Raw genomic sequence first — 26,768 nt, 5'->3', positions numbered from 1 at the left:
CCGACTAATGATATTCACTTGGCTTCCTCCGTCGATCACCATCTCACACTTCTTCTCAAGGACTAAGCATCGAGTTCTAAATAATCGATGACGTTGGCTAGGCTCCTCTTCACTAGGCATTGGCACCCTAGTCACCAAATACACATTGTGCTCATTGCCATCATCATTAACTTCATAGGTGTCTTCATCTTGGCTCCACTCAACACTTCTCGACTCATCCTCATCTTGGAACCGATTTTCTTCACCATCATAAGCATCTTCATTCCGGCCCCACTTTACATTTTCCGTCTCATAGTCATCTCGGAACCGACCTTCATCATACTCATAAGTGTCTTCATTCCAGTTCCACCCAATATTTCTCGACCCATAGTCATCTTGGAACTGATCTTCATCATCATAAGCTTCTTCGCTTCGGTTCCACTCTACATTCTCAAACTCATCTTCATGACGAAACCGTCCTCCATCATACTCATAGATATCTTCCTTGTAGTTCCGTTCAACATCCTCCAATTCATCATCACAATAGAATCTAGCTTCATTATCTTCACAAGGAGCCTCGTGCCGATCCCACTCAACACACCGACGCCCATTCTCATCATAGTAGACCCCATCTTCGTCTTCCTCATGAGCGGCCCCATATTGGTTCCACTCAATGTTTTGACGTTCATCCTCCCAATGGTAAATTCTACCATCTTCATCATAATCAAACTCATATGCACTATGACAAAGTTCACCATCCTCACATATTTCATCTTCGGAAGCGTGCTCTCTCTATTCAACCTCATCCTCAAATTCGCCTTCATAATAATCACACTCCTCATGTCTTACTAGCTCATTCTCGGATTGGTTCTCCTCTTCATCAATCTCCTCTTCTTCATGGTTGTATTCAAATTCATTTCCATCTTCATCAACGATCCGTCTTTTCCCACGACCTTTCGTTTCCTCCCACTCCTCTTCATAATTCGAACCGACTAATTCACGTGCCAAGTCGCCCGACTCAAAAGACATACTACAACCCAACATGGTAGAACCACCAACATCTCTCCCATCTCCATAACCATCAATCTCCACACATAAATTAATTTCATCATGCTCCTTAAAGAGATTAATAAGCCCAAACTCCTTCTTCCCCTCTTCAAGACAAGTACCCTCAATATCCTTAAGCATACATATGTAGCTATGCTTAAGAGGCATTTCATCAAACACTTGGGGAGCATCACTTGCTACATTGTTTTCCCCAACATCCTCACCTACCAACTCTCCTTCCTCCTCCTCCACACATAAATCCACATTCTCATTCACAACATCATTATCAAATAACCCAAAATGAGAATCTAATCCACAAATAACATCACCAACATCCAACCCCTCACTAGAAATAAATTCATCCATAATTTCCAAATGAGAATTTGACAATGTTGGGTTTACCTCTTTCTTGTATAATGGAGGAAAGGTTTGGGATGAACCTTGAGGATGCAAAAGAGAGGTTTCTTCATCCGTTTTCTGTTGGGCTCGACGTTGTCGTCGCCTACTATTTCGGGTTCCCCTTTGGAGTCTCTCCATCTCTTCTTGCTCCAAGTTCTCTCTTGTCTTTCTCATCATCTCGTCATATTGGAGCTCCATCTCCCGTGTCTCGGCTTCAAGATGTTCCTTTAAGGCTTGTGAATAACTCGGTTGAATCATTATCGAAAGAAGTCTCCGTTCAAGGAAAACGATCGGCTCTGATACCAACTGATACAGATCGGTTTTGTGTGAAAGTTTTAATCGTAAACTTTCAAAGATATTTCTTCTCTAGCTAAACTAGAAGGAGTGAATCCCGGGTTTTACGGACTAAATCCGTAGGAAATCAAAGATCCCCCATTGTTGAAGGTGAAACCTTAACAAGCTTCTTGAAGAAGATTTAATATTGATTGATAAAAAGTTGAACATTACAAAGAGAAATAGATGAATTTATATCATCTCAAAAACCTAATTGCCAAATTACATAAAAGGGCAAATTACATAACTAATTAAAATATAAAGGTAAGGGTAAAGTGGGTTAATGGTAAAGGGGTGGCATGATTGTAAATAGGGAGTGCCATGGGTTGTAAATAAGGAGTGGCAGGATCGTAATTAAGGAGGAAGCTGGAGTAAGGAGCAAGTTCCTTAAAATGAAGGTACGCGGAGCGTGCCTAATTCTACGCGGAGCGTAGATTGGCTGTTGAACTTCCTCCGGATCATTTCTTCTTATACGCGGAGCGTGTTTTCCCTCTACGCGGAGCGTGCCTAATCTAAGCCCCGCGTAGATGACCTCCTGGACTTTTCTCCGGATCAAACCTTCAAGTACGCGGAGCGTGCCTAAAAGTACGCGGAGCATACCTGAGCTGATGAGCTGTTATGTGGCCCTATTTTGGCCTCTTTACTCGCTTATTGCTTGTGCTTGGTTCTTCCTCCGACTTCCCTCATCCGGACCCGATCCCAGAAGGAGATGCCCCGCATCAATATCTCAGTTAAGTGTTTAAGCTTTAGTTGGTGAGGATTTGAAGGCTTACACATAAGTTTTAGTATAACTAGATTATAGAGCTCCCTAGCTTCCTGTCCTTATTCTGAAGAGATTTAAACTCACATAAGAAAACTCTATTCCCTAAGTCCTTCAATTGAAACTCATTTAGTTTTCAAACTATGGAGAAAGCTTGTGTCATTCCTTTAGGCCTTGATTGGATGGAGGGTTTAGGAGGGTAAATAAAGGAAGGGAAGGGAAGGGAGAGGAAGGGGAAGGGAGAGGAAGGGAAGCACTAACCTTACCCTTGTTTGGTTGGATGGTAAGGGTTTATAAATGTTTGTACCTTTCCCTTGTTTGGAATGAAGGGTTTGTAAGGGAATGAAAAATTATAAAGTGACTAAAATGTCCCACTCAATTAATTATGTATATTAGGTACTTCCCATATAATTAAATCATATTATAAACCAGCTTTTTTTTTGGGTTCAATGATCGAAGCTTGCTTCAATGTAAATATACATAATTACTTCTTTTTTTGCTCTAATTTTTTTTGCCAATTTTACTTTTCTCGATCTTCGATCTTCGATTTTCTCGTGCTGCTTGGTTTCAATTTGAAGCAGTTAGTGAGTTAACAGAAAATGCAGATTTTATACTAACATGAATGGATCTCGGTGGCCGCCGGCAGAAGAAGCGGCGGCGGCGGCGGCGGAGCTGTTGAAGTACAATGATTGATGGAAGCGTTGTTGTTGGGGGTAATAGGTGAAGGTGTGGGAATGTTTGGGGCTAGAATCGTAATAATGGAAGATGTGGGGGTAGTTTTGTCATTTTGAATTTGTTACAAGAATATTCGAAGAGAAGGATGTACTGTTTGTTTTTATGGGCAGCTACAGTAGCTACTTCCAATTATTTTTTAACTAATATATGAAAATAATATATACTGGACCCCACCCATTAGTATAGGTAAATTTTTAACAAGGGTAATAATGGAAAATGAAATTTGTAACCCTCCTAAACCCTCCAAATTGGTGGGTTTGAAAATTGAAACAAATATACACAAATCAAACCCTTCCAAACACTTCTCAAAACCCTTACCGTTCTAAATTTATATCCTCCAAACAAGGGTTTCCACAAACCCTCCCAAACCCTTCCCTTACTAACCCTCTCAAACCCCCATCCAATCAAACCCTTAAGGTTTAACGACTTCAGTGACAATATCCATCCAAACGGTGAGGGTTTCAGCACCAAGCTCCGTCACAGCATCCTTAGGACCAGTTAGAATTATTTTATTCATAAGGACTCTAGCTGTGTCATTGTAACTACGTATGCGTAAGCAAAGATCAACAAGAAAGAGGAAGAGGGGGAAAGGCCACAAGGGTAATAGCGTCTCACACCACTAGCGTGCTAGGAGGGAGGTGAAGCAAACAACCACTAAGGCATGTGTTACTAAAAATATTTTGATCTTTGGACATTAAAAACATCGAAACAATTGGAATTTTTTTTAAGAATGGAAGGAAAACAGATTTTTGCACATCCATATCTCATAAAGGTACTGCATATTGGACTAGGTTGCACAAAAATTATTTTTGCATTAATTCAAAACCTATGCCATAAATAAAGGCCTATCGAGCGTCTTACAAAGTTCCACAGCCTTTAATGACCAAATTAGTAAGTTGTGAATATTTTTTTTTAAAATACGTTATTAACTTCATCTATATTTGAAATTATTAAAAAAACAAAATTTTACAGTTTGAATTAAGGTTTTTACAATTTTCCTACAGTCATATTACATATCCCAAACTGCTTTGAAATAGTAAAAAATACAAATTAATGAAATGAATAATAACGTTTTAACTGAATTAGATGAGACATTTACCATGGGTTAAGCACAAAATATTCAGATGAGACATTTTTTAGCACCTCAAGCAACTGAAGATCAATCCTATGCGGAAAAATATAAAGGTTATTATAAAATTCTCCATTCTCTATTTTATTGATGTTGAATTTTAAATAAAAAACAAAAAATAATTTTACCCTCAAATTATCCAAATTAATTCAACTATTAAATAAGGACTTGAATTTTTAAAAGGAAAAAAAATTGTGGATTAGGATGGAGATTTTATTGGGAGGAACATGTCCTTTTAATACCCTATTAAAACATTGACACATATTCCTCACAGTAGTATTTAGAATAGACAAAAAGCATCATCCTACCTTATCTTTTATTTTTTTAGTTCATTAAGTCATTAATTTTTTTATTTAGATACATTAAATCTCTGGTTTTTTTTATCACATTAAGCCCATGGTAACCAAAAAAAAAAAAATCAGTCATAAAATTCGATTAACTGAGTATTATTTATTTTACATGTCTTCAAATTTTGTATTTTTCAGAATTTGAAAATAATTTTTGATATTTGTAATATATTTATAGAAAAATTGTAAAATTCTTAATTCGAACTGTAAAAAAACATAAATAATGAAATGAATAATAACGTTTTAACTGAATTAGATGTTCACAACTAATTAATTTTACAAACAGAGACTTAATGAGACAAAAAATAAATGATAATAGATTTAATGTGTCCAAATAAAAAATTAAAGGATTAATGAACCAAAACATAAAAGATGAAAGGTCTAAAGATGCTCTTTATATTCCAATGAGTCTTTTATTCCTAATAAAATCCCATTAGAATATGCTATATAGAACACAAGTGATTGGCTCATTTTTTCAATAAAAGTCATATATGTCTAAAATAGTATTTAGGGGCTCGTTAGGCATTGCTGAGTGAAAAGTGTTGTTGGGAAAAACGATACTAAAAAAAAGTAGATATAATACACAATACAACTTCTAAAAGTCAAAAAATAAAAAAATAAAAAATATACGTATTAGGTTATATTGAAAGTAAGGGTTATTTTTGTCCAAAAAATTTAATATTAGTTTTCCCAATAAATTGTGACATCTACTTTCTCCAAAAGCTAGAAATTATTGTTTTTCGTGAAAGCAACTTTCCCAGCTTTTAAGGAAAGAAATTCTGTAGTTACCAAACACTACTTTTAAGTTGTAATTGTAAAGCTGAGAAAACTATTTTAGATTCTCGGAAAGCAATGCCAAATATGTCTTTAGTTGTTAGTTTTATATGTCACGTCGATATTCAATTGAATTTATATGTATATAAATTAACCAAAAAAATTATTGAAATCAAATATAAAATTTACTAATTTTATTTAAAAAATGATTTTTAATAACTTTGTATTTGTTAACATAATCGCCAAAATTAAAGATCACTAGATTGATAAATTAGAAATCTTTGATTTCAATTTATAGTAACAAATTGGAAATCATTCTTTTCTATCTTGAAATGAATAATAAATGAATAGAACCCAATAAAATCTAATATTGCTTCATTAAGTTTTCATGAAGCTAAATATGTTGTACTTAATACCTTAATTTTTTTCTACTTTTCTTCGATTTCCACTCCTCGAGCAAATATGTTATTCCCTCCTTCAGCGTTGCCTTTTTGTTCTCTTTTGAATTCCAAATTTCTTTTATGATATATCTTCCACTAGGGTTGTACTCGTTAATTTCTTTCAAACTTTTCAGCACGGCATCATACACTTCATCGCCAAATTCATTCTTCAGTTCTTTTAATTTTTCATCATCATCATCAAGTATCTCCTGCATAGATAAAATTAATTCCATAGATAAAATTAATTCCAAAAGTTTGAAGGAATCAGTATTAATCAAAAGAGAATAAGTGCAAGTCACGAGGAAGAAGAATACAAGACATTCTTCAAGTGAAGGTCACAAACATGATGCTAAGGAGAATTAGAAGTAAGTGTGTGGTACCTGATCAATTTGGTGTTTGAAGTTGACTAGTAGATAGAGGTGTTCGATAGTCGGTTCGATTTAAAAATCGAACCGAACCAAAATAACCGAAAACCGAATAATTAATAAAATAGAAGCCAAACCTAACTGAATAAAAATAACAAAACGATTGAATAATTTGGTTCGGTTTGGTTCATCGGTTTCACCATATTCTTTTACTAAACTAAAATAAATTATAGATAAAAAAATTAATTAATTTAATTTCAATAAGAAGCCTAAAATAATTATATAAATCATGTTATTTTGATTTCAAAATTCATAGTGACTAGAATACGTTAGATTTGAATAGAACATTGAAAACATAATTATAAAAATATAGGTAGTGGGCTATTGTTACTTTTTTTCTTTGACAAAATAAGTATTTTTTTTTTAGAATTACCATTTAGAAATTAATATTACACTTGCAGAGAATATTATAATAATATGTTATAAATCATGTTACTTATATTTATGTGAAAACTTAAAAATTGAAAAGTTTTTTTACACAATAAAATTGGCTAATTGAAAAATTAAAAACTTAGAAAACTATTAGTCATCATGTTATAATTGTAAATCTATTTAGAGTTTATTTTAATTAGTTTGGTTAATTCGATAATTTTGTTATAAAAACCGAACCAGTCGAAATTAACGAAATATTATATATATTATAACCGAAACCAAATTAAATATACTGAATAAACGAACCGAAAAACCAAATTTCATCGGTTTGATCGGTTATTTCGGTCCAATTTAGTTTTTGAACACCCCCTACTAGTAGAATCAATTTAATCTAAAATTTTAAGTATCAATTGATCTTTTAACTTAACATTAGAGTCACAGTCAAAAGTAACATATGCTAATATATGATTAGTAGTTATTTAATATATGTCACTTACTCATGCTGACACTGACACGTGTTACTTTTAGACTAATTTAATTTCAAATGTCAAGTTAAAGGACTAAATTGATGTTCGAATTTGATTTTAGACTAATTTAATTTCAAATGTCAAATTAAAAGACTAAATTGATATCCGAATTTGATTTTAGACTAATTTAATTTCAAATATCAAATTAAAAGACTAAATTGATGTCTGAATTTGATTTTAGATTAAATTAATCTTAATAGCCAATTTAAAAACCAAATTGATCTTTATATTGCATAAATAAAATTAAAATTGAGACTATGTTTACTTTGTTTTTAATAAAGTAAATATTACTTTGTTTGTTTTCACCATTAGATGATGGAGTGTAAAATTAGTCTAATGGTAAAAACAAACAAAAATAATATGAGAGAGAAATCGGCAATAAAAGTATATTTTCATACAAATACAAATGGAACATAATAGATATAATATCAATAAAACAATAAATTTAGTGCATCAAAATTCAAAATATGGAATAATTAAGTGGGATGAGGTCAAAATCTTCAGTCAAGTAGGGTGATATTTTTAATTTTAGTACAATTTTTAAGATTTAATTATTATATATAAATATATATATATATGTAATTTGTGTAATAGAACTGCTACATCTCTCATTTGTATCACATTATCCGATCATTATATATATAAATGCAAAAAAAAATTATTGTTTTGTTTGATTTTTTTTAAATAATGTCAAGTTTTATTAACTTAAATCAAATGAATATTGCTAAAAAAAATTATGGTAGATATGTCCACTCATTCCGAACAGATACAAATAATTGACTGCTTTTATTAGAGTATGGGCAGCCAAATTCGCTAAACGTTTAATAAAGGAGATAGAGCACAACTCTAAATCTCGTAACAAATGAATATAATAAAAAATAATGTTAACTAAATACGAATGATCTTCTAAACCTATTTGAACTTGAGAACCTTAGTTACAAATTTTAGCTAAGATAGCAGCAAAATCAACTAAAGTATAAGTATAAACCTTCCTTTAAGTTCAAAAACCTTATGAATGTGAAATTCTACAAAGTCAACCAAGATAACAACAAGTCTACATGTAAAGAATATGAGAATTTAATTACCTCACAATGTCCATCCTTTTCAATAACCTTAAATGGGTGCCAGTTAGGGTCTCGCAGATACTCATCCCACAATGAACACAGCTCTGCTGCTTTTATTTCAGCAACTTCAGGAGAAAATTTTCTCTTTGCTGCAGCAAGGAATGGTCTATTATCAAGCTCGCCTATTTTCTTCACACCAATAGCAGCACGGGTATTTCCACAACTATTTTCACTCAAATACTATGGAGGAAAAATATTAGACTCAGCAAAATAGCAGAGAGAGTACATATAATAGAAGATGGTAATTTCCACTTTCAGTTCCTTTTTAAACATAAGCGTGATCCATTTACTCTTTAAATTTAACATGTGCTTTAACTTGTACAAATCGAATAAACAAGGTTGTAAAAAACGTTAGAGACTAGTCGGGCGGACATGACCCTCGAAGATTAATCGGAGATTAATCAAATTTGTATTTTTGTATTGTTTATTTGTTAATCAACAAATTGTTATATAAATTTAATTAAAATATATATTATACTATCTAAAAATAATAATATAAAATTATTAATATAGAAAAACAAATATATTTGTATAAATAAATATATATATATATATATATATATATATATTTTAAAATTAGAAAACATTAACATTTCAAAAATAATATCTTTAAAATAACTTAAAAGTGAATTATAATAAAAAAATCATAATAAAAGAATTTTTTTTTTTTTGTTTATGGTTGCCTAGGCAGCGTTGAGTCGGCCTAGGCAGAGTCAAGCGGCTAAAAATCGTTTAAGGACCATATAAACGTCTAAAATAACTAATTGAAGAAAGTCGAAACCGAAATTGTCGACTTTAAGTGTCTAGGTGGTCTAGACGGTCTTGGTTTTGAAGACTGCCCATAAGTAAGGGTTAATAAAACATCCTTAAACATATGATAAAAGATAGTTCTAGCACTTACACTTATTAATTCTTTACGCGCATCTTGCAACTGGTCATTATTCCTCCGTTCCTTCACCATAAGAGTTTGATTAAGAGAATCTAGGTAATCCCGTTGTTCTTCTTTTTCCTTTAAATTATTCTCCATTTTATTCATCTCTTCTTCTTGTTCTTGCATGTGCTTCCTTACTTCTAATTCCCCTTTCATTCGTTCAATCTCCAATTCCAATTTTTGTCTGGCATCAAAATCCTTCTGCAGTTCAAGATTTTTCTGGCGGAGTTGCTCTTTTTCTCTCTACCAATATCAGTTGGATAGGAAAAGAATTAGAAACGTTGTTTTAACAGTGAATATTTTGCATTTCTTTTCATCCTCTTGTTCAAAGAAATGAATGAAAAAAAATCACCTCTTGTCGTTCTGCCAACATCCACAGTTCCTCACTTGCCTCTTTCTGCGCCGCAATTGCCTTCTTATTCTAAAAGAATGAAGAGGTGATCTTAGCACATTTTACTATTGAAATTAGAACAGATTATTTCCATTAGAACAACCACTGCAAAACGCTATTCTTGTGTTACAGCCCACAAACTATATATTTTAGCAAACTCCAATGATAAAACTGAAATTGGGGGCATATACAAGATATTAAAAAATTTAACTTATTTAACACATTTGACTATTTGTCAAATACTTTAACCATATTCGACGAGAATCAACAGTTCGCAAAACATATGAAGGAACCAAAACAGATGCATCATACGAAAAAAAGTCATGTCAAAGAATATTTTACCTCTTCCTTTTGATAATGAAGATTTCTCATCACATTGTCGTTTTGAATTTCTTTATCTTCCACTTGTCTTTCACGCCTCTCCAAATCTTTTCTTTCAGCTTCCAGTTTTTGTATTCTCTCCTCGTGATTTAAATAAATCGTTGCACGCTGAAAATGTGCATCCAGTTGCATCCGTCCAATTTCTACATTCAACATAAGCAAATAACAATCATAATTAGCTGCAGAATGTATTACTTAAATCATGTATGATTCAAATTAATTCCATCTAAATTTAACACTTGTCCCTTACAAGATTTGGGGAGAAAAGAACAAGAAGAAATTGAGAGGGAAAGACAGGAACTTTTATAGCCTATTAAATTAAAAAAAAAAGAAAAAAAAAGGATCTTGCCTTCATCATGCTTTCTGAACATTGAATCAATTTCTTCTATTAGATTGTTCAAAGATGCATCGGCTTCCTCATCTTTTACTTTCATTTTTGCAAGACTCTCAGTCTTCATTTGCAAGCTATTGCTTAAATTGATCATAAGATTTGAATCCTTTTATCTGTCCTCAGCTTCTTTACCATCGGCAGTTTTTAAATTACCATTTTTTCTCAGATAACCACCAAGAATAGTTTGTGAATTGTAGTCATCATCACTTGCAATCCATCCATATAATCTCTCCCCACGATTGTTTGAGAGGGGGTTAAAGTAGTCCTCCTTTCCAGAATGATTGACTTTAAATTCTTTATCAAACATTATTGCACTGCTGAAGCCATCCCATTCTGTCTTAAACTCAACTATAGCGAATCCTGAATGACCTGCGTGGCTCCACACGGGACGAACCCTAACTGGATCAAATCCCTTTGCTGTCAATTCATCCTTAAGCTTTGAACCACTCTCCCCAACCCAACGTCCACCTTGAAATTGTGTTTGAACATTGGCAATTATTCCCATCCAAGGCCAAACAAACAATCTTTTTGATTCATTCCCAATTGAAGAACTCGGAATGTCGGGATGCAAGGGCTGGCTTTGACTATTATCATCACTCTCCTTTTCCTTTCCTTTTCCTGAAGAACGAGACATTTTTTTTACCTGAAATACAAACATCAAAATCGAAAGACAACGTTAAGGTGCTTGGAAGGAGAAAGGAAAGGGATGGTACAATGAGCACAAACATGAAGCATAAAGAGTAATTTTGAAAACCATAGTCGTTTTGATAATCACGAACAATCCACCCAAACAAACTAACATGTGAAGTTCTCTACAATAACCAAAAAAAAATGCTAGGTTCGAACTTAGGAGTCTCAGGTTTGCATGTTATGAAGATTTATGCAGTTGATACTACCTCAGCTCAACCAAAACAATGAAAATGAGTCATCCAAAAAGAACAATCCAAGCTAGCAAAGCAGATTATCCAAAATCACTGAGCACAAGTCAATGAACAAAAAAATTTGATCAATCTCAGCCGTGCTCATTTAGAGTTTCAACTATATGCAGAATACATAATAATGAATCTGACACTTGGATGATTCGTAGGAATTCAGATGGAAAACGGCAAATTGTAGCATCTTTCCGCTGATAGGAATGGAAGTTGCTTTTTGACAGCCATAAAATTTCCACTTTCCATCAAAATGTCAAATATCAAGGCCCATTATTAGATGCATTATTTCACTCTTGTACCCCAAGACTAGTTAGCTTTGCAATGTGATGTTCTATCTCACCTATGTATAATATTATTTATTAATTTTATGATTGGTAATTTGAAATATTATATTATTTTTATATATTAATTCAAATATAAAATGTAATATTGTCTATTTTCAATTAAAAATATATAATTAAATATATAACAATATAATATTTTAATTTGAATAATAATAAATCTATTATTTTTTATATAATATATTTTATTTTATACGATATTCGTAATTTATATACCATTAAAATAAACAAATATATATTATCTATAATATATTAAAAAATGTTTTAGAAAAAGTATAAATACAATGAAAATTTTACCTATCTACCATAAATTAGTTAGTGTTTTATGATGTTCGACAAATCAATATATTAAAAAAAACCAATAATTTAGTATTTTACTATTTTTTACTAAACTAATTAATGTTGAATTGAGTGGTAAAAGACCTCAAATCACTTAAACTAGAGATTTCGAGTTCAAATCTTAATGTACGTAAAAAAAAATTAATTGGAAGGGGATCCATCTAAAGGTGTATGATAAAGGTAAAGGCTATAGAATTGATCTACCTTATCAACCTTCGGGTGTAATTATACAATTTTGATCCTTATGGTATTATTGCTCTTCACTGTTAGTCATATTATATATATATATATATAGATCTAGAGAGATTTCAAAAATTAATCTAAATTCTGTAGAACTCTTAGATATAATACGAAAAGGAATACTTTTTCCCTTCACAATAAGGAAAAAAAAAACAAAAGTGAAACTATCAAGTAAAAAATGCTGAAGAATTTTTATGAAGATTGAGAGTTTTGAGATCTATCTCTTCTCTTTTATATCTTTCCCTCTCTTTTAGATCTATCTTCTTTTTTTCAGATCTGTCTTCTCTCTCTCAGATCTGTTGTCATGGTGAAGAATTTTTATGAAGATTGAGAGTTTTGAGATCTATCTCTTCTCTTTTAGATCTTTCTCTCTCTTTTAGATCTATCTTCTCTTTTTCAGATCTGGCTTCTCTCTCTCAGATCTGTTGTCATGGTGAAGAATTTTTATGAAGATGGAGAATTTTGAGATCTATCTTCTCTCTCTCAGATCTATTTCTCTCTTTTAGATCTATCTCCTCTCTTTCAGATCTCTCTTCTCTCTCTAAAACACAGGATCAATTTTATAACTCAATTTTCTCTCTCTCTCTCTCTCTCTCAATTAGTTATAACTAAATTAACTATAACTAATAGTAGAATTTAAGAAAAGTAAATCTCTCTCTCTCTCTCTCTCGGCGATGACCAAGGCGATCGTGAAGGTTAAGGGGGATGGGTCGGTGAAGGCAGGCGGCTGGCCTGTGTCGGATCTGGTGGTGGCGGGGCGCGGGCGGGGCAATGTCTCCGAGATCGATGAGGCGTGGGCGGCGGCGGATGATGGGAGATCCGAGGGATCTCCTCGGGGGAGGAGGCGGAGCAGCGGGATTCGGAGGGATCGGTCGAGGGATAGGAGTAGATCGGAGTGGGTGGATGGTGGGGAGGCAGATTCGGCGGTTTCGACGGGGGGTGCTAGGGGTGCGTCGGTGCCATTGGGGGCTTCTAGGGATGCGGCGGCCGATCGGGGGCTGGAAGGTGTTGGTGCCGCGGCCGCGGCCTTGGACTCGTTTTTCGCGGAGGGACGCGCGTATGATTCCGGAGTTAGAGGGCCGCTTCCGGTGCTTGGGCCACAGGGAGTACCGGCCGTCTCTCCCCAGCAGGATGAGCATGTCGTGCGACTTTCGTTGGCCGCGCAGGCCGTGCTGGCCGCGCAAGCCGCGCAAGCCGCACAGACTACGCAAGCCGCTCAAGCGGAAGTTTCCGTGGATTTGGGAGGCCCCTCCTGGAGGGATAAGTTGCTAGGGGTGTCAAAGGAGGATCCCATGATGGAGGTGGATGCTTTTGAGAATGATTCCGGGGATTTTCTCTCTGATTCCGATTCTGAGGATGGAGAGCCTGATAACCCGCTGTGTCCTAGGATCCGGCTGTCCTCAGATGACAAGCGGGTCATGAGATCGAAGTGGAAATTGGCGTTAATCGTCACTGTGTTGGGGAAAAGGATCAGTTTCAATTATTTTGCCCAGAGGATCCAGGCTCAATGGGCAAAGAAAGGAAAGGTTACTATCACAGACCTTGAAAATGACTATTATGTCATTAAATTCACAAGGGCTGAGGATTTCAATGCTGTTGTGAATGGTGGTCCGTATATTATCTCCAATCATGTGTTGGCTCTGAGACCTTGGGTCCCAAATTTTGATCCCCATGATTGCTCTGTTAACAGGATCCTTACTTGGGTTAGGTTCCCGGGCCTACCTCTTGAATACTACAGTGATAGGTTCCTGAACAAGATTGGTAGCCTTGTTGGGAAAGTCCACCATGTTGATAAGACTACCATTGGGGCAGTGAGAGGCAAGTTTGCCAGGGTCTGTATCGATATTGATCTCGCTAAGCCTCTTCTTTCTCAGTTCTGTACTCAAAACAAGGTCTATCATATTGAATATGAAGGTATACACAACATCTGCTATGAATGTGGTATGTTTGGCCATACCCTTGAGGGTTGTCCTAAGAGGAGGAAGGACGTGGAGGAGTTGGTGCAACCTATCATAGGCGAAGCTGAGAAGAGTCAAGGGGAAGTAAGGAGCTTTGGCCCATGGATGCTTGCCAAGAGGCCAGTGAGAAGGAAGCCACGGGCTAATGTTAATGCTAATCATTCACCAGATATCAGTACGAAGATGACTACTCTCCAGATTGCTCCTGAGATCAAGGTCAGACCCCCGGATATTAAGAAGGGGATTGAGACTGGAGTGGACTCAGCTTCGGGTTCCGGGTCAAGGTTCGGTGTTTTGTCTATGGAGGAAGATCAAGACTCGGATCCTTCTGATAAGCAGATTGATTTAAGCATGCCTGGTCTAGAGTCGGTAGAGCATGCCTCTAGTCTGGGTAATTCTATTAATCCTCTCTTTGTCTCTAATGCTTCTGCTAAAGGCAAAGAGATTCCCCAGTCTATCCTGTCAGCTGGGAAGGGTTTGAGTAGGGAGGCGAGTACTCTACATCCTCCTGTTGATGCTCCTATTGGTAAGACTATAGGAGTGAGTAAGTTAAACATGAAGAATCCCAAAGGGAAACCTAAAAAGAACCTTCATGGTTTGAATTCTTTGGATAAAAGGGGTCCTTCTGGGACCGCCTCTAGGCTCTCCGGAGCCCCAAACAAATACCTGATCTAGGGTTTGGGCCTGCGTCTGTAGTCTCCCCCTCTGATGGACTTCTTCGTTTGGAATGTTAGAGGTGCGGCGAGCAAGGCTACCCGCATTCATGTCAATGATCTCATTAAACAGTTTAACCCTTCCTGCTTTGTCCTTCTTGAGACCAAGGTTAGTGGAGCCAAAGCAGATGAGGTGGTTAGAAAGTTTAAGAATTGGAATTGCGTCAGGTCGGAGGCTACTGGCCGGGCAGGGGGGATTTGGCTCTTTTGGAAGCCAGGTCAAGTCAATATTGATATTGTTACTATGGACAGTCAATTCATCCATAGTAAGGTGTGTTACCCGGGTAATAAACCCTTCTTTATTACCTTCGTCTATGCTGATCCTGTTTCGACTAACCGAAGAAGGCTGTGGGAGATCCTTCATTCTTTTAGCTCTAACATGGTGGAGGCGTGGTTGGTTGCCGGGGATTTTAATGACATTGCCCTCTTGAGTGATCAGAGAGGAGGGGGTAATCATTATGTGAACCGGTGTCTTAATCATAAGCAAAGTATGGATATGTGCGGGCTTTCGGACCTAGGTGCTGCTGGCCACAAATTTACCTGGAAAAGAAATAGTGTGTTTGTTAGGTTGGATAAGGTGTACGCTAATGTTGCAGCGATTTATAGGTTTTCTGAGGTCAAGGTACTTAATCTCCCTTTCCGTCACTCAGACCATTGCCCTATCCTCATTAATTTGGTCAAAGGAAATCGGCTGAAAGGTAATAGACCTTTTAGGTATCTGGTGGCTTGGGAGTCTCACCCCGAGTTTAAGGATTTCGTTAAAAGCAATTGGCATCCCCACTCTGATGTTCTCCTCGCTACTGAGGAATTCAGGAGGAATGTGGCTGTTTGGAATAAAAATACTTTTGGTCATATTATCAGGAGGAAGAACAAACTCTTGAGGAGAATGGAAGGTGTTCAGCGTTGCTTGGAGGTTCGTTTTGATCATAGCCTGAATGGTCACCTAAGAGCTCTTCAGAACGAGTTGGAAGCTGTGCTTAGACATGAAGAGCTTCTGTGGTTCCAGAAATCTAGGAAGGCTTGGATTCAAGACGGGGACCGGAATACCAGGTTTTTCCACCTCTCAACGATCATTAGGAGACAGCGAAATAGGATCGAGGCTATTAAAGACGCCAGTGGTGAGTGGATTTTTGAGGAGGAGGACATTCGGCGCCTTGCCCTTGATTTCTACAAGGACCTGTTCAGAGAGGAAGCTGTGGACCTAGAGAGTGCCCACTCTGGCATTTCCTTTCCTCGTTTGGGGGAGGATGCTATTAATAATGCTTTCCATCCCATTGAGCTTAAAGAGATTGATCTGGCCTTCTCCAGCATCGGTTCCACTAAGGCTCCTGGTATTGATGGTATCCCCGCTAGTTTCTATCATAAACACTGGGACACTGTTAAAGAGGGTATATACAGCTTTGTGTTAGGTGTCTTTGGTGGTTCGAACGATATCAGTTTGGTTAATAAAACCCTCCTTGTCTTGATTCCTAAGGTTGCCAAGCCTTCTTCCTTTCTCCAGATGAGACCCATCAGTCTTTGTAATGTCTTGTATAAAGCTATTACTAAGATTGTGGCTAATAGAATCCGGAAGATCCTTCCGGATATTATCAGCCAAAATCAAGGGAGCTTTGTTCCTGGAAGACAATTGATGGATAACGTTGTTATTGCCCAGGAGGTTGTCCATTCTATGAAGATTAAGAAAGGCAAGAAAGGGATCGTGGCTCTCAAGCTGGATCTGGAGAAAGCCTATGATAGGTTGAACTGGAGCTTTCTTCTGGATAGTTTAGCCAAAGCTGGTATCCCGGAGAACTGGAGGAATTTGATTGGAAAGTGTATCTCCTCTCCTGTTTTCCAGGTTATGATCAATGGGGATATGTCGGATGAGTTCTCTCCATCCAGGGGTATTCGTCAAGGGGATCCTATGAGCCCCTTCCTTTTTGTTATTGCCATGGAAAGATTGTCTCACCTGATCCAAGAGGCGGTGAGCAAAGGGACTCTCCACCCTGTTTCCATCAACAGACATTGCCCCCCTGTTACCCATTTACTCTTTGCTGATGATGTCATGCTTTTTGTGGAGGGTAATGAGGAACAAATTAAGGCTGTGATGGATATCCTCGACTGCTTTTGTGAGGCTTCTGGCCAGAAGATTAACATCCATAAATCCCGTATGCTTTGTTCCAAGAATATGGATAATAGCTTGTGTAGAAGACTGAGTGAGATGTCTGGCATTCCCCTGACTCAATCGTTTGGGAAATACCTTGGGGTCCCTCTTCATAGTGACAGGGTGTCCAAAGCCTCTTTTAAAGACATTTTGGACAAATCTAACAGTTTGTGTGCTAGCTGGAAAGCTAATTCTCTTTCACTTGCAGGTCGCCTTACTTTAATCCAGTCTATCAACTGCGCTGCTCCAAATCACATCATGCAAGCCTGTAAGCTCCCTGAGCCGGTCCTCAACGACCTTGATAAAATTAATCGGCGTTTTCTGTGGGGAGAGTCTGGGGATGGGAGGAAGATTCACCTGGTCCCTTGGAAGGAAGCCTGCCAGCCTAAGAGCAGGGGGGGTCTTGGTATAAGGCAAGCTAAGGACAATAATAAAGTCCTGTTAATGAAGCTTCTTTGGAGAATGTGGCAATCCCCCTCCTCCCTTTGGGTTCGTCTTCTGTGCGGCAAGTATAGGAAAGATAGAATCTTTGGTGGCCCGAAGGAGAGGGTTGTCAGCTGTTCCTTCCTCTGGAAAGGGCTTAGTGCTGTTTTTGCTGAGTTCTGTACGGGGATTGGCTTGGAGGTGGGTAATGGGAGATCTATTAGTTTCTGGTATGACACCTGGATTGGTGACAAACCGTTGATTGAGGTGTGCATCGCCCCTCCGCCGAATGATCTCCTCTCCTGGAGAATTGCTGATGTGGTGGACTCGGAGGGAGACTGGATCTGGTCTAAGTTCGACTCCTTTCTTAGCCTGGAGACCCTCCTTAATATTAGAGGTGTGAAGATTAGTAATCAGGAGGAGGATAAGGACAGACACTGCTGGGCCTTGACTAATAATGGTTCTTATTCTTGCAAATCGGCCTATGAAGCTTTTACCCCTAATAGGGCTAATCCTCCTTTGGAAATTTGGAAGTCCATTTGGGCCCTCAAAGTCCCCTACCGCATTAGGAGTTTCCTATGGCTGGGAGTCAAAGACAGGCTCCTCACGAATGCAGATAGACACAGAAGGCACTTGGCTGTATCTGGTGCCTGTAGCAGATGCAGCGGCCATGTGGAAACCTTGTGCCATGCTTTGAGGGATTGCCCGAATAGTAGAAAGGTTTGGGAAGGGGTCCTTCCTCACCACATCCTTCCTTCCTTTATGGGGTTCTCTGATATTGACTGGTTCTCTGAAGGCGTTAATGGGAATTTGTTGGCCAGTATGGAGCACGGGGCTATTCTCTTCGCTATTATTTGTCACCAAATGTGGAAATGGAGGAATGAAGAGTTATTTGCTGAGAAGACTGTCTTTATTCCTGACCTCCGGTTTTACTTCTCGAAAAAACTCTCTGTTATTACAAAGAGTTTTGAAGGAGAGCCCCTGGTTCACCCCTCCCCGGTTAAAGAGGTCCAGTTAGTTGGTTGGAGGAAGCCCAGGGAAGGGGTTGTCAAGTTGAATACGGATGGCTCCTGCCTTAGTAATGGCAGAATTGCTGCTGGTGGAGTTCTTCGGGATGCTGGTGGCGCCTGGCTGGCTGGGTTTACCCATAACTTAGGTACGGGCTCCTCCTTTACTGCAGAGCTCTGGGGGATCTTGTCTGGCATTAAACTCGCCATTCGCATGGGTGTTAAAAGACTTTCGGTGGAGTCTGACAATTTGGAGGCTATCAACAGGATTTCGGATAGACAGGCTGTTTGTCTTAAGAGTCAGAATCTCATTAAAGCCATCTTGAGGCTTCGTCCTGCCTTCGATTCTCTTACCTTCTCCCATATTTATAGGGAGCAAAACCGCGTGGCGGATCGCTTGGCAGCTGCTGGGCATGGGGGGATGTTAGGTGTTTCTACCCTTTCCGTTCCTCCTTCTTTTCTGTTACCTTCTCTTCTTGAGGATAGGATTGGGGTCAGTCTTCCTAGACTGATCCCGGGTTAGGTTTTTGTTTGTTTGTTTTTTTTTCTTCCCTTCTTACCAAAAAAAAAAAATAAAGGTAAAGGCTATGCTTACTTTGTGTGTTTTTACCATTGGATTAATTTTCTAATCCATCATCCAATGGTGAAAACACACCAAGTAATGGTACTTTGTCAAAAACAAAGTAATTTTCTAAACGTTTAAGTCTGTATTGATGTTATTTTTTAGGTCGAATCTAAATTTATACTTTCCTAAAAACCATATGCATATTTTAGTATCTTATTCATTGTATTTAGAATACAAGATTTGCATTTCAAAATTCATTGAACTTAGAACTTTTTGCTTTTTTTTTTTGGAACCAACTTTGAACTTTTTGCTAAGATGTCGTATTAAGAAAAATCAATTATATAAAAAATCATTATACTCGCCTAAAAACCATAATTCTATTTTAGTATCTTATCCATTATATTTAGAATACAAGATTTGCATTTCAAGATTCATTGGTCTTAGAATTTTTTTTTTTGCTGAGATGTCATATTAAGAAAAAATGAATTATATAAAAAAGTCCTAATACATAAATAACCCCATGAACTTGTCCAAATGTTGCAACTTCCCCCTCCAACTTTCAATTGTAACAACTTACCCCTCAAACTTGTCCAATTGTAACAACTTACCCCTTAAACTTGTCCAATTGTAAAACACAACCCCAAATTGCTGACATGGACAACAATTGAAGAAACACGTAAAATACAAAATCTGCAACGTTTGTGGAGTATGATAATCAGATCTTTGGCGTGATACGAATCCGGGGAAATTTTTTTACGGTTGCTTCAAATACGGGGTAAAAAAATTCCCAATTTGGGGTTATATTTTACAATTGGACAAGTTTAAGGGGTAAGTTGTTACAATTGAAAGTTGAGGGGGGCAGTTGCAACATTTGGACAAGTTCATGGGGTTATTTGTGTATTAAGCCTATAAAAAATAATTATATTTTCCCTAAAGACCATAAACCTATTTTAGTATTTTATCCATTATATTTAGAATAAAAGATTTGCATTTCAAGATTCACTCATCTTAGAGACTTTTTACCGAGATGTTGTATTAGGAAAAAATTAATTATATAAAAAATAATAATATTTCCTTAAAAATCATAGGCGTATTTTAGTATTTTATCCATTATATTTAGAGTACAAGATTTGTATTTCAAAATTCACTGATCTTAGAACTTTTTGCTGAGATGTCATATTAAAAAAAATCAATTATATAAAAAATAAGTAATTATTAATTTTCATTATTTCTACATTTATATAGTAATTATAAATTTGCCATTTAAACTGAAACGGTTTTATGAGAAAATCAAAAACTATGAACTCTATATTGATTTTCTCTATCCCTTCACTTTCTTTATGGCTTTGATTATCTCCCACAAATCTAAAAGGTAAGAGTTCTATATATTTTTCCACATTTTAAATTCTTTCTCTTCTTGGCTTACGGTTCTTGTTTGGCAAATAGTTGTTAGTTAATTATCTTTTTAGTTAGCTGATTTGACTAGCTGATTGTTTATCTTGTTTGGTAAAACTCAGCTGATTGTGTAACTTGTTTGGTAAAACTCGGCTGATTGTGTAACTTGTTTGGTAAAACTCGGCTGATTGATAATAGTTGTTTGTATAAAATGACCAACAAAGACATGGTAAAATCTTATAAAGCGGTTTTTATTGATAAACTACTTAATAGCATTTTGTTCAAAAATTTGGAGAATTCAAACTTTGATATCTCTAACTGAAGAAATCTGATAAAAATAGAAGAACTAAAATGTGTTAAAAATTATAAGAAATCTTTATGTTTCTGAAAGTAATTATTCGATTTTTTTCTTATATAGTAGTTATTTTGTACTCAATTGTGATGTTGCTTTGTTTTTGTAAAACAATAGTTGTTATAGTTCCATTTTTAGAGATAAAATTTCATTTCTACCGTTACTCAGGTTCCACACCTCTCGCTACCCTATCGATGTCTTCTTTTTATTTTATTTTGTTTGTAAAAATGATTTTGTCATTTGGAAGTATAATTTGTTTTATCTAATTTATCTATTTCCCTTTACCAAGATCCATTAATCGTTATTTCATATAAAAGGGATTGAACGTGTGTACCTTTCTTTGAAGAACAATCTACGGTTGCAAACGAAATACCCACGTAGAAATCAACTGTTTTATCACGAGCACAACTAAACAAAAGAAACGGTTAGCAGTCAACCAATGTAACAATCAAGTGTAGATTGTCTCTAATGGTATCCACATAAACTAAAAAGAGAATGAACTAGAGAGGTAATTGTTCGAGTGAGACTCAAGGAGAATTTCTAGCCCTTCAGAATATTGGTTTACAAAAACATGTAGTATAAGGAGTATTTATATTTATTTTTTTGCAAGTTGTTAACTCCTTACGATTAATATAGTATAATTATCATCAATACTCCATTAATTTGTCATTTAACTCTGCATCAATCCTGCATTTAATTTGTCATCAACTCTTCTCTTAGAAAGAATAGCGTTTTTCAAAATTTCTATTAATTTTCATTATTCCTCTTAAATTAAACCTTTTTTGGTACTAAGTGGTTATAATTAACTAAAATTAATTTATGAACTTAATACTTAATTAAGAAAAATAAAATTTTTAACTAATGGAAAAAAAACATTTTCACTCTCTTCTTTATAAGCCCAGTGGCGAATCCAGGATTTGAGGAGGAGGGGGGAGGCAAAACTCTATGTAATTTTTTTTTTGACAAAATAGCATTAATTGAAAAAATATACTTTAGTTCCTACCAAAAAAAAAATATATATATACTTTAGTACATAATTGCTATTCGATACAAAATGTCTTAAAATAAAAAAACTTCTAATGCTAAGTAGATCGACGATTATGAGGTGGCAATTGACATCTACAATCTGTCATAGCTTAAAAACAATCTGCTGCCTCTACCTATACTGCTTCTTTTTAAGGTTAACGCGCAAAAATACCCCTATGGGTTAGGAGCAATTTTACTCCTAACATCTAAAATGGTGCAATCTTACCCCTAATATTTGTAGCCAAGAGTAATTTTACCCCTAACGTTGATAAATTGGATCAATTTCAGACACTATTATAAAATACAGTCATTTTTTCCTTATTTTGCACAATTGCATATCAATTTGTTCTAAAAAAATGATATAATGTTTTTTATAATTTAATAATAAAATTGGAGATTAATATTTATAAATTCGGTGAATTTGTTTAATTTTTTTTTTGTCTAATTCGTACAAAAGACAGTATATTTTCAATATTTTTTTCTTATTTTTTTCACATCCCAACATATGTTTGTGAATTGTTACTGATAAAATAACGCATGTGTGAAGTGTAGATGACAAGATTCATGACCGAGAGGACAGTTTGATGAATTATTTCTCAAATCGACCCAATTTATCAACGTTAGGGGTAAAATTGCTCTTGCCTTCCAACATTAGAGATAAAATTGCACCATTTTAGACGTGGATTAAACTTTTATTTGGGGTAATTTTTTAAAAAAATTACCTCATTGGACTTGGTTGGAAAAATTTTCCCTAGAAGGGGCTGTTTCCCAACCAGGGTTACTTTTTTTATATCTTTTTGAATTTTTTTTTTACCTATTACGGCGTCGCCGTAATGGGCTAGTAGATATGCCGTAATGGGCTAGTAGATATGAAAATGGATTCCTGTCCACAAGTGGCTCACGCCACTACCCCAACAAATATTAAAAAAAAATCATTATTATTTATAAAAATAAAAATAAAATTTATAAAACAATTATAAAAGAAAGAAATTAATTTATCATTTTCTAAAAATAAAATTATATATTACAATTATATTATTGAATTTTTATTTTATAAAATTTTGATTAAAATTTAAATATAATTTGAAAACGTTAAGATTAAATTTGTACTATTTCATACGTTAGGACCAGGGCCGTTCCTGACCTTTTAGAGGCCCGGGGCGAGATGATAATTTGGGCCCCCATATATTCATTCTACTTTTTTTTTAAGTTGTAGGCCAGATGATTTTTATTATTATTATAAAGGATAAGGTACAAATTTAGTCATATGGTTATTAGGAGAGAGCAATCAGCGTTTATGCATAAAATAGTGCAATTTTAAACCTAACGTTATCAATTGGTATAGTTTTGAGCTTAATTGACAGAAATGAGGTTTTTTATATGTAATTTTTTGTTCTATCCTCGCTCCAACCTCCACTGTTTTGGTCACTCAATATGGTTGAAGTTGCACATTTCATGTCAATGAAAAGAACTCATTTTTAATCAACTAGGTTTGAAATTGCACCAACTCGTAAAGGTTATTTAAAATTGCAATATTTTCTACATAAAAGCTAAATTGGTAGTGCAGTAGTAGCGACTATATACTAAGTAGAATTATTTATGTACTAAAATAATAAGCATTTATGTCATGTAAAATTGAAAAAGTAAATAAATATAGGCAAACAATATAATTAAACTCCGAACTTCGGCTGTTTTAAGGATTAAACTCCTGATCGATTATTTTTTCACATTGAACCCTTTATCATTGATTTTGTTATGAATTTAGAAAAGATTAAATGGTTATTTCTCTTATTGAATACATAAATAAATTGATAATTTTGATTTAACAAAACAAAAAAAATGATAGTGATAAAATGGGGGTGGAAAGGAAAAAATATTTGACAATAATAAAAATGAGAAAGAGAAGATTTGAACCTCAAACCACAAGGCTTAATTAGAATCATAAGCCCCTTACTTATACCAACTAAACCAATTCATTTTTATGTTACTTATACATCTCGGCTTTATATATGTACAATCTAAAATATTTTTTTGGGCCCCTTAATGTTATGGGCCCTGGGCGGGCGCCCCGCGTTTCATGGCCCAGGGCCGGCCCTGGTTAGGACTACACTTGAAACGTTGCGATTAAATATTTAGTGCATTACTAATAAAAAAAAAATTTAGTATATTAATAACAGAGTAAAATATTTTAGATATTTTCAAAGAAATTGTGATTAATTTATATGTAACAAGCTTAGTTTTTTGAAACTGTCTAAAATATAGTTTTTTGAAACTGTCTAAAATATAGTTACGAAAAAAATGTATGAAACTGATTCAAGTTTCGACAAACTGTTTTAGAAGGTCTGACGTGGCTAAATAACAGTCAAACAAATTTTTTCCAAATTTTCGGTAGCATATGATTAAAATTGATCTTCCTTGGAAACGGTAATGTTAAATTTGCACAATTTCATACGTTATGATTAAATTTGTACCTCACTTGAAATGTATACGTTAAAAATTTATCACATTACTAACAAAAAAAAAACATTTAGCGTATTAATAACACAATAAAATATCTAGTGCATTAATAACACTATTATAATATATATTTTATTTTTATAAAAAGATAAATTAATTTCTTTTTTATAATTAATTTATAAATTTTATTTTTATTTTTATAAAATAATAATAATTTTTTCTTAATACTGCCCCACTTGTAGACAAGAATCCATTTTCTTGTCCACTAGCCCATTACGGCGCCAGTAAAAAAATTCAAAAAAATATGAAAAAGTAACTCTGGTTGGGGAAACAGCCCTTTCTGGGGAAAAATTTTCCAACCAGGTCCAATGAGGTAATTTTTTATAAAAATTACCCCAAATAAGAGTTTAATCCTTTAGACGTTAAGGGATAAAATTTCTCCTGACCCAAAACGTTAAGGATATTTTTACACCTTAACCCTTCTTTTTATATCAAAAACCCACAAGGCAAAACGGCGTCGTTTTGAGAGGAACCAAAGTTTTGGACTAAATTTTATTTTATTGGGGATGATGGGGGCACAAATGGCCCATTTGACCTCCTACATCCGCCTCTGTATATGCCTATATCTTGACTTCCATCATAATCTCTGATTTATAATCAACCTCCAAAACAATTAATTGTATCTCAACATTTTCTCTTTCTTAATCACATATCTATTAGCTTCAAAATTCATCATTTTATCGTTTTCTCAATTTCTTATACTCCTAAGAACACAAACTCATCAGACCATTTTAAAGTCTAATATCCTTATTTCATATATAATAAACTCTCAAATATCAATTTCCATTCATACTTAATGTCATGAATTTAACCTATAATACAAATTATCAAATACTTCCTTCATTTGTAGACACCTAAGTATACTATTTGATACTAAGTATACTACAAGCCATCAAATGTAATTTTTACAACTTACTTAACTAGTTACTCCAATTCTCGAAATTTTCCAAATTGTTTCTTAGCTATCACCAAATATCCATATTCCTTAATTACTATCAACCTTAGGTCCGAAAAATTTAACCTAGGCTCTGATACCAAACTGTCACACCCGACCCTAAACAACCTCAATCGGCATCAGGCGTGAAATAGAAAGATCATAATCAACACTTAATAGTCTCCAAACTATGTCCATAATATTCAATTAACTCTCCAATCAATAAATAACTATAATATAACCTAATATTAGAGTGTAATAACTAAATTAAGGACACGGACGTGACAATATCTTATTTTATACTGTGTCATTAAAATAAATATATATATACGTATTATCTATAAGAATTTTTTTAAAAGATTATCCATAAGATATTTTAAAAACTATTTTCATGAAAAAAATTATAAACAAAATGACAAATTTACCTATCTACCACAAACTAGTTAGTGTTTCATCATGTTCGACACATTAATATATTAAAAAATTAATAATCTAGTATTTAACTATTTTTTACTAAACAAATTAATATTGAACTTAGTTGTAAAAGATCCTAAATCACTTAAACTAAAGATTTCAAGTTCGTGTCTTAGTATACATAAAAAAAAGTAATTGGAACTAGGACCGGTCCTGACAATTTATGGATTCTAGACGAAATAAGAGATAAAGTGCCCTTAAAAAAAGGGTTTTGCTATACGTCGCCCATATTTTACTTACCATCGCCTCCTGTTTGACATTTTTGCCCTTTTCAATTTTCATTCAAAAAAGTGAAATTCTCTCAACCCCGAAGAACAAAACGAAGAAAAATCATGCCTCCAAAACAAGGAAAAATACTTGAACATCTAAGTTTCGTATTCACCAATAATCTGAAATTTAACGAATTGAACTTGAAACGAAATTTTTTTTCGTTGAATTTGCTCTAAACGGGTAGCCCATACGGTCCGATCCATGGACCGGTAGTCTGAACTACCCTATTTTACCTAGGCAAAATGGGTAGGCTACCCTGTTTTGCATAGGTAAAATAGGGTAGCCTACCCGTTTTGCCTAGGTAAAATAGGGTAGGCTACCCGTTTTCCTTTAGGGAAAATGAGTTTATTTATTTATTTATTTTAATTATAATAAATATTAATTATAGATAAATTACGTATTAACGCGTGCAATACATAATTTACGTATTTTTTATTTCCAATCAATAATTTATATATACGTTTTTTCTATCCAGTCAAAACATAATTTACCTATAATTAAATTTACGTTCTAAAAGGTAAATAAATATAATTTACCAAATAAAAATTAATTGGACACTTCAATACGTATTTTTTATTTCCAATCAATACATAATTTATCTATAATTAATATTTATTATAATTAAAAAAAATAAATAAATAAACTTGTTTTCCC

At 34.7% G+C, this 26,768-nt stretch overlaps 1 pseudogene; it reads right to left on the bottom strand.

The window, feature by feature from the left end:
• Positions 1-3,665: 3,665 nt before the first annotated feature.
• The window catches only part of LOC136216803 (factor of DNA methylation 4-like), a 32,998-nt pseudogene continuing 9,895 nt past the window's right edge, over positions 3,666-26,768 (bottom strand).

Source organism: Euphorbia lathyris, chromosome 2, assembly GCF_963576675.1.
Source record: "Euphorbia lathyris chromosome 2, ddEupLath1.1, whole genome shotgun sequence".
Classification (NCBI taxonomy): domain Eukaryota; kingdom Viridiplantae; phylum Streptophyta; class Magnoliopsida; order Malpighiales; family Euphorbiaceae; genus Euphorbia; species Euphorbia lathyris.
This window is presented reverse-complemented; position numbering and strand designations above follow the sequence as displayed.